The 10,255-nt window shown below is 35.3% G+C and overlaps 1 non-coding gene across 1 annotated transcript; it reads left to right on the top strand.

The window, feature by feature from the left end:
• Positions 1-4,578: 4,578 nt before the first annotated feature.
• On the top strand, positions 4,579-4,649 carry TRNAG-ACC (transfer RNA glycine (anticodon ACC)). Its single transcript has one exon. It is a non-coding gene; the product is annotated as a tRNA-Gly (tRNA).
• Positions 4,650-10,255: the final 5,606 nt, after the last annotated feature.

The following is a 10,255-nucleotide window of genomic DNA, read 5'->3' as shown; positions in this document are numbered from 1 at the left end:
CAAAGGCAAGAAGGTCAAGCTGGAGCCATTATCCAAAGGAAGTATATAGAGACCGATTACAAATCCAACAAAGGAGGGAGACCGAAACACTCAAAGAGAAGGCTAGTATGGCACTAACGGCTTCACCATCCATCCAAGAAGGTAAGTCTGAGCTTGCTGTCCAAGGTAAGTCTTCTAACACCCAGGTTGTGTGGCACAATTCTAATAAAACCAAGAGTGAGAAATTTGATGCAAAATTCAATGAATCCGTGAGTGAGAAAGGAAAAGAAAGAAAAGAGAGGAAAAGTAGAAATTTTTATCTTAGCTTTGGTGATGTTAATAAAGTAATTATGAATAAGAAATCATTGCTGGTCATGAATATTAAAGATACTTATTTAAAGATGTTTTTGTTGCATAGAACTTTATCTGCATTATCGAAAGTTTTACTTAGTGGAAATTTCAAAATTTAGTAGAGATTATTTGCTAAAATTAAAAAGTGTGATGAACTTGTATTTATAGTATTTTTGTGATAGTTTTTGACCCAGGAGATTGGTTTTGGTTTCAACCAAAGAAGGAGAGGTTTCCCGAGCAGTAGAAATCACAAATAATGCCGAGAGGTGATGGACCTTTTCAAGTTGTGGGGCGGATAAATGACAATGCTTACAAACTTGACTTGCCGGGTGAGTATAATGTTAGTGCTACCTTCAATTTTCCTGATTTCTCTCCTTTTTCTGCAGGTGATGACTTTGATTTGAGGGCAAATCCTTTTCAAGCAAAGGGGAATGATGCGAATCCGCCCGAACCTGCTCAACCGATAACCCGCTGAGGTGCCTACCCGATACAGATCAAGACTGGGCCTATCACTAGAGCTCAAGCTAAGAAGTTTAAGGACAATATTTATGCTTTTATCCATGGAATAATTCATACTCAAAAGGGCTTGTCCATATCCGAAAAGCCAAGACCTATTCTACGCATACAAGTGATGGAGGCCGGTATGGATCTGGGTAGCGGTTTGGTGCACAAATGGAGATCGGGCAGCATGAAATGGTTCCAAAATTTTATGGATTCAATTCATAAGTTTTCTAAGTCATGAAATCAAGTTAAGGTAGCTTCAAAGGCAGACAAACAAGTGGTGTGCGTATGGGTCCAAGATTTACTGGGTTTTGCTGTATTGTGCTGAGTTGGTTTTTCTTTTTCTTACAAGCAAGGGCAACGTGTGGGACTTCATATTCAACTTATTTGGCATCCTAAAAAGCATATTGAAGCTGATTTTGAGTTTAAATTGGTTAAAATTTGTTCAAAGTCAACTTAGTCAAAAAGCTAGTATTTTAGTTTCCTAATTTGTTTTTACTTTTTGTTTTAGGAAACTTCCATTACTTTTTAGTTTTTATTTATTTATTTGCTGGACAAATAAGTTTAGTAAATTTATTAATCTACCATTAAAAATTAATTAATTCCTAATTCAAAATAAAGGAATTAATTAATCCAAATTAGGAAACTAGGAAAAATTAGGCACTTTCTTTTTCTCCACACTATGAGTCTGGTTTTTAATTAATTTTTTAGGGTTTTTTGCTTTGTAATCTTAGCCTATTTAAAGGCTTATTTTCAATGAGAAATCAAGCTTGAATTTTATACAAAAAATTATTTATGAGATTGAATTCTCTTTATTCTTTTGAACACCTAAAACACCATTAGTGAATAAGTGTTTTAGTTTGACTTATCAATAGGCCTTCCACCACCTATTGTGGTGTCTTCATTATATACCAAGGTTTCTAATCACAGGTTGGTTAGGGATCAAGGTTACCATTAGAACTTGAACATAATTAGATCCGGGTTAATATAATATGGGTTTAGGAGCAGGTCGTCTTAGGTTCGTATCAATATCTGGGGATCTATCAGCAGCGAGAAAAAGGTATCGCTTGTTTCTTGAATAGTTCTTTTCAAATCAAATCAAAAATGCATCTATCTAATTGATGAGTCATAAGACAATTCATGGTTCAGGTGATTATTAAGAATAGGAAAGGATAACCGAATTGAGTTCATGGATTTTATTTTACTAGGTCAAGTTAGAAACCAATAAATTTTTTTATATTCAAAACCTATTCGAAAGAAGTGGCAGTGGATGAAAAATCAAATCATACATAAATGATAGAAGCCTCAACATTTTGAAAATGCTACGAGGTGCTCGAAAATGGTTGAAATAGTTGAATAGGAGGATCACTATGGCTATAGCCCTTTGTAAATTTACCAAAGATGAAAATTATTTATTTGATATTATGGACGACTGGTTAGGGAGGGATTGTTTCGTTTTCGTAGGTTGGTCCAGTCTATTGCTCTTTCCTTATGCCTAGCTCGCCTTGGGGGTTGGTTTACAGGTACTTTTGTAACTTCATGGTATACTAGTGGATTAGCAAGTTCCGATTTGGAAGGCTGCAACTTCTTAACCGCCACAGTTTTTACTCTTGCTAATATTTTAGCACTCTTTGTTATTACTATAGGGCCTTAAAGCACTAGGAGATTTTACTCGTTGGTGTTAATTAGGTGGATTGTGGACCTTCGTTGCTCTTCACGACGCTTTCAAACTAATAGGTTTCATGTTACATCAATTTGAACTTGCTCGATCTGTTAAATTACGACCTTATAATGCAATCACATTCTTAGGTCCAATTGTGATTTTTGTTTTCGTATTCTTGATTTATCTGCTAGGTCAGTCTGGTTGGTTCTTTGTGCCAAGTTTTGGCGTAGCGGCTATATTTTGATTCATCCTCTTTTTCCAAGGGTTTCATAATTGGACATTGAACCATTTCATATCGTGTGAGTTGCTAGGGTATTCGGTGCTGCTCTGCTATGCGCTATTCATGGTGCTACCGTAGAAAATACTTTATTTGAAGATGGTAATGGTGCAAATACATTCTGGGCTTTTAACCCAACTCAAGTTGAAGAAACTTATTCAATGGTCATCGCTAACCGCTTTTTGGTCCCAAATCATTGGGGATGCTTTTTCCAATAAACATTTGTTACATTTGTTTATGTTATTTGTACCAGTAACCGGTTTATGGATGAGTGCTCTTGGAGTAGTTGGTTTAGCCTTGAATCTACGTGCCTATGACTTCGTTTCTCAGGAAATTCGTGCAATGAAAGATCTAGAATTTGGGACTTTCTACAATAAAAATATTCTTTTAAATGAAGGTATTCGTGCTTGGATGGCGACTCAAGATCAGCCTCATGAAAACCTTATATTCCTTGAGGAGGTTCAACCCTGTGGAAACGCTCTTTATTTTGGGGGGTGTATATCATACCTGGGCTCCACGGGAGAGGGAGGGGGGGGGGGGGATGTAAGAAAAATTACCAACTTGACCCTTAGCCCAAGTATTGTATTTGGTTATTTACTCAAATCCCCTTTTGGGGGAAAAGGGTGGATTGTTAGTGCAGACGATTTGGAAGATATAATTGGAGGGCATGTATGGTTAGGTTTCATTTGTCTACTTCGTGGAATATGGCATATCTTAACCAAACCCTTTGCATGGGCTCGCCATGCACTTATATGGTCTGGAGAGGCTTATTTGTCTTATAGTTTCGGTGCTTTATTTGTTTTTAGTTTTATTGCTTGTTGCTTCGCTTGGTTCAATAATACCGCTTATCCTAGTGAATTTTATGGGCCTACTAGGCTGGAAGCTTCTCAAGCTCAAGCATTTACTTTTCTAGTTAGGGACCAACATCTTGGGGCTAACATGGGATTCGCTCAAGGACCTATCGGTTTAGGTAAATATCTAATGTACTCCCTGCTGGGGAAGTTATTTTTGGAAGAGAAACTATGCGTTTTTGGGATCTACGTGCTCCCTGGTTAGAACCTCTAAGGGCCCCAACGGTTTGGACTTGAGTAGGCTGAAAAAAGACATCCAGCCTTGGGAAGAATGGTGTTCTACAAAATATATGACTCATGCTCCTTTAGGTTCTTTAAATTTCGTGGGGGGCGTAAGGTCCGAGATGAATGCTCCTTTAGGTTATTGATTAGCGTACCCATTGTATTTGCTTTTCCTGACAGTTTGGCTTGTAATAAAAATGTTGCATTTTTCGGTACATCATTGTGGATTGGATTAGTCTTTCAGGTGGGTATACTTAATTCTCTCATCTCTTGAACCTATTCTCTTTAGATCTACAATTGAACCTTCCTCGAATTCCTTCAGGCTGTGAGACACATTAAAATTCCATATAAGCCCCAAAAAATGAAATACAAATAAAGAAAAAAATTCTAAAAATTAGAGGGAGTCAAACTTATTGTATTTGTGTATTTGTTTTGTAAATTTTGTCTATATAAATATGAAATAAATATGTATTATAAATTATATACAAACTATATAAAAAAATATTATATCGAAATAAAATATAATATATAAATATAAAATAAGATATATAAACGAAAAAAAGGTTATTTATTTTTTTATTACAATATATCATAATATAATAAATTTTAAAATTATATAAAATTATATTATATATACTATAAATAACATAAAATATGAAAATGAAAGAGAGTATTTGGCCTATCTCTGCTCCAATATAATCTATACATTTCGTATCATGAACGGAAAAAAGCATGCGGATATAGTCGAATGGTAAAATTTCTCTTTACCAAGGAGAAGATGCGGGTTCGATTCCCGCTATCTGCTCGGAATAACAACTTAATGTATTTAAGTTAATGGAATAAAGGATTAAGTAAAGTTGATCACAATAGTATATTGGTTCTAGCCCCCCTTCTTTTTCTCCCACTCCCAAAGAAATGCGGTAATTAATTACTAGTTAACAAATTAACAAAACCAAACCTAAAAGTTTTTGTCAACAAATTGTTGTGGAGAGGGGATTTGAACCCGTGACCTTAACTTTATGAGCCTTACGAGCTACCAAGCTACTCTACCCTGGGATGAAAAGATGAGTGGGAAACTAATGGGCAAATAAGGATTGAATGCGCCCCTCGAACATATCTGTAGAAATAGGATAGTCCATTTATACAGAATGGTAAAGGGGCTCTATATGATCATCGATCATAGAAATGAATAGAAAAATGAAGAGATAGTTTAATCCTTACCAACTCGATCTTGTTGCTCCGAGCAACAAACATGCATAAACCATTTCACAAAGCATGTGTCTGGATAGACCGAAGTCTCGATAGTTAGCTCTCAATCTTCCAGTCGAAAAACAACATTGACGAAGGCATGTAGGTGCACTATTATGGGGTGGGGATTGTAACTTTCCATGAATTTCCCATTCTTCACTCTATGATGGAACTTTGCTTACTTCTTTTTTTGAGGATTGACGAATCAAATGATATTTCTGTTCCAATTTTTGCCTCTTCTTCTTCCTCTAAATCAAACTTTTTTTTGCCATAATGGTTCAATTACTATTAGTTTAGTTTCAATGATACAAGTCGGATCCTAGACGTAGAAATATAAGAAGGCAGTCCCCCTTCTCCATCGAAATAAATAATATTATCGAGGACAATACAACACATAAAAAAAGAATTAACCAAATTTGCTTAATGTAGAGGGAATCAAGAAAGCCGCATAAGTGAATATATAACCTACAAAAAATGGGCTAACTGGACCACTCTTGCTTGTACAATGGAAAGAGCCACAAGTTTATCTCTCCATCGAATCAAATTAGCCAAAGGTGTTCGTTCATGAGCCCATGCTAAAGTTTCAATCACTTCCTACCAATATCCATGCTAGGAAATTAAGAACATAAACCCAGTAGCCTAAACAAGATGTCTAAATAAAGACATCCATGCCCAAATCGATTAACTATTCATACCAAAAGGGTTATATCCATTGATAAGTTGTGAAGAGTTTAACCATAAATAATCTCTTAACCATCCCATCAAATTAGTGGAAGACTCATTAAATTGTGAAACATTACCTTGCTGTAATATGATGTGATTCCAATGCCAATAAAAAGTCACCCATCCAATGGTATTTAACATCTAGAAAACTGCCAAATAAAATGCGTCCCAAGCCAAAATATCATAACTACCACCTCATCTCGAACCATCATAAGGAAAACTATAACCAAAACCTTTTTATCTGGCATAAACTAGGAACCACATGCATCTAAAGCCCCTTTTACTTAGATCAGTATAGTTGTATGTAAACATAAAGCAATAGCATGCTGAACGAAGAAGTCTTCAGGTCTTATTGCTAAGAATAGTGAATTACTATTCTCATTAATAGGATTTAACCAACCAGGAAACCATATGCTTCGACCTGCATTCAACACAGGACCATTCGTTGAAGATATAAGTACATTGAACCCATATGAAGTTTTACCATGAGCCTATTGATACGAACCTAGGACGACCTGCTCCTAAACCCGTATTATATTAGCCCGGATCTTAATTAAGTTCAAGTTCTAATGGAATTGACCTCAACCCCTAACCAACCTGTGGTTAGAAACCTTGGTATAATGTAGACGCCACAATAGGGGATGGAAAACCTATTGATAAGTCAAGCTAAAACTACCAATTCTCTAATGGTGTTTTAGGTGTTCTCAAAGAACAAAGAGATAACTAATCTCACAAGTATTTTCTCAATCAAATCAAAGTTAATTCTTATTGAAAAATAAGCCTTTAAATAGGCTTTGAAAGAGACAAAATAAACCCTAAAAACCCTAGGTAAAACCGGCCACACACATAAAGAAACCTAGTTGGCCAAAACTATACTTCCTTTCCTAATCTAAGTTTGATTAATTAATTCCTTTATATTAAATTAGGAATTAATTAATTTACAATGGAAAGAATAAAATAAAAACCTTCCTAAAGTTATTTTTCCAGAAAATAAATAAATAAAAGACAAAAAGTAATGGTAGTTTCCTAAAACAAAAAGTAAAAACAAATTAGGAAACTAAAAATACTAGCCTTTTGATCAAGTTGACTTTGATCAATCTTTGACCTCTTTGAGCTTCAAATCAGCTTCTAGATTCTTTTTAGGATGCCAAATAAGCTGAATATGAAGTCCCACACGTTTCCCATGCTTCGAAAAATAAGAAAAGGCTAATACAGTAAAATACAGTAAAGCCAGCAAGCAATACAGCAAATTCGGCCAAATTGTTGATGCTGTCCATACAAACCCTTTTTGATTGCATTTGAGGCTGATTTAACTTGATTCCATGACCTCTTAGGAATATTTATTGAACCCATAAAGCATTGGAACCATTTCATGCTTCCCGGACTCCAAAAATGTACCAAAACCGTCACCCGAGTCCTTATCGGCTTCCACCACTTGGATGCTTCGAATAGGCTTTGTATCTTCAAGTATGGACAAGCTCTGTTAAGATTGATTACCCTCTGTATAAATACTCCCAGGTTGCCCTTAAATCTCTTAATTTGAGCTCTTGTGATTAGCCTAGTCTTCATCTGTGTCGAGTCAGCACCCCAGTGGGTTATCGGTGGAGTGGGCTCGGGCGGAATCACATCATTAGCCTATCCATTGGGCAAACATAGGTTCAATCAATATTTGTTTCTCTGGAGTATGAAAAGCAAGCATGACATCATTATGAACATAAAGTCCTAAAGTATGGAACCCTAGAAAGAGGCTAACTTAAATGGGATATAATGGCTTCTTTACGGTATAACATTCTAGCCAATACATTATCCTTATTTTGTTCCATGAGCAAAAGCCCCTATCATGATGAATCCTGCAATGTATTGGTCATGAGGAAGTGGAATCGCTTTAGGATCTACTCCAACATTTAGAAATTGATTAATTAGTAAAGATACATGTACTCGATGCCCTGCCCAAGAAAGACACCCAAGTCGTAGTAGCCCTGCTAAATGATGATTCAACATAGATTCTACATCTTGAAACCAAGCCAATTTTGGAGTAGTTTTGTGATAATGGAACCAACCAGCAAAAAGCATTAAGCCCACAAAACCCAATGCACCAATTCACCAGTTATTCCAAATGCTTGCCAAAGCAGAAAAAACTGGAGGTTATTTGTATTCCTCGAAAGCCACCGCCTACATCACCATTCAGTATTTCTTGACCCACTATTGGCCAAACCACCTGGGCACTAGGCCCAATGTGGGTAGGATCGCTTAGCTATGCTTCAAAATTGGAAAAACAAGCACCGTGGAAATACATACCACTCATCCAAAGAAAAATGATAGAGAGTTTGCCGAAATGGGCACTAAATACTTTTCGAGAGATCTCCTCCAAATCATTGGTATGGCTATCAAAATTGTGAGCATCAGTGTGTAGGTTCTGGATCCAAGTGGTAGTATCCAATACTTTAGCTATTGTTATTGAGAAATGACTTGGTCTGGCCCATTCCTTTAAGAAGTTTTTATGGGATCCCTCTCTACCAAAATTTCAACTTCTGGTTCCAACGAATGAATAATCATTGAGTCCTCCTCTTTCCGGACGACACATACAAAGAGACCGGCCAATGGTTAAGTAATTAGTGAACCTATAGGGGATGTTTAGACTTAGTTTTTTATCTTCTATCTCTCATCTATCTATTTTCTTTAGTTATTCACTAGAGTGATTATGATCTGGAAGTCGATCCGGGGCAAGTGTTTGGATCTATTATGACATAGCTGGGGGGCGCTTAACAGACCTTTTTAATCTTATAAAATTTTTTTGGTGGGCTTTAAGTTGATGCAATTCTTTTTTGTGGAACCTAATGTATTCATATCTCAATTAGAAGTTCCTAAATGAAGACACTTTATGTCTTACATAAAATATATTACTATTAATATATTCCAAACCATGTGAGTAGTCATTAGTCCTTACTAAGAGACATACCAGTAGTTTTATTTAGTTATTCGAGGGTCTCTTTTACTTTTATTAGTTATTATTATTAACAGGAAAAAAGAAATATATTTTCTAACTTATCTTTATATCGTTTATCCCTATGAAATAACAGACGAAATAGAACGACCTTAGAAGGAGAAGGGATATAATGAAATTTTTTGATTGGTTCTTTCTAGAGAAATGATCCATTTAATTTGACTAATAGAGACAACAAACAATTCATAAGTAATTCATTATAACAAATAAAAAAAATATAAAATAAAAAAGTAGTTAGAATAAAATAGTGTTCTTATTGGAAATGCCTTATGATCTTCAACCAATTTTGAGCTTCAATATAATTCCCAGGAGTAAGCGCTATAGCCTGTTTCCAATACTTAGCAGCTTGGTCGAACTAAGCCTCCACAATTTAAGAATCTCCTAATCAAATAGGCTGATCTCCCTGGTCAGATAGGCGGGTAAATTCCTTCCCTGAGAACCATACTTGAGAGTTTTCAACCTCATACAACTCAGCAGTCAAATTCTTTTAGTATCTCATTTTTTTAATCTACCATATATAGTTGAATAAGATTTCTTATGGATCTTTCCCATTTTTTCTCTTAAGGTAACCAAAAGAGATTATGAGTTTCAAACTTTAATTTTGCTTAATGATTTAATCAGTTTGATCGTTTCTCCCATCTTCATAAAGCATAGATATTTTCGCTATCATTAGAATTTTTTGAAAGATAACTATCTCAGTTTCATATATACATTTATATAGAATATTTGAAAAAGACTTTTTTCATAATAAGGAAAAGACTTACTATCATTGGGATCTGATGCCTCACTGATGTTCAATACCTTAGGGGATCAAATCTATTACATAAGTGGATTCCTAACTTTTATCTCATATCATGACATAAGTAAGCAATTTTTATTGTCTTCGCACAAAATCTCGTAAATTGATCTTTACTGTGCTTCCTTTTCAATTAGACCCTTTATCCACAGAATAAAGTATCTAGTCATACCAATTTATTCATATTTCCACTTCTATGAAGTGCATTTCTTTACTACAGCTGATAAAATTCATTGTTTTGGACAATACATATGTAGAAAGCCTATTTTTTCTAGTATTTATTAGTGGATTTGCTCTTTCTTTCCCTTTCTATAGTGGAGATAGTCGTACGTAATGACAAATCACGACCATATTATTAAAAGCTTGTGGTAAGAATGGGTTCCGCTCTAGTGCCCAAAAATAATATTCCAAAGCTTTCATATGTTCTCCGTTCCTTGTGTGGATAAGGCCTATGTTATAGAGTATATAACTTTGATCATAGGGATCGATTTCTAATCATATGCCTTCAAAATAATTCTGTAAAGCTTCTGCATAATTGTCTTCAGATTGAGCCGACATCCGTTACGGCCGTTGTTCAATTCAAAGAATCTCCGTTTTAGAACCGTACATGACATTTTCATCTCATACGGCTCCCCCTTTA

This window comes from Ziziphus jujuba, chromosome 2 (genome assembly GCF_031755915.1).
Source record: "Ziziphus jujuba cultivar Dongzao chromosome 2, ASM3175591v1".
In the NCBI taxonomy this organism is placed as follows: domain Eukaryota; kingdom Viridiplantae; phylum Streptophyta; class Magnoliopsida; order Rosales; family Rhamnaceae; genus Ziziphus; species Ziziphus jujuba.
This window is presented reverse-complemented; position numbering and strand designations above follow the sequence as displayed.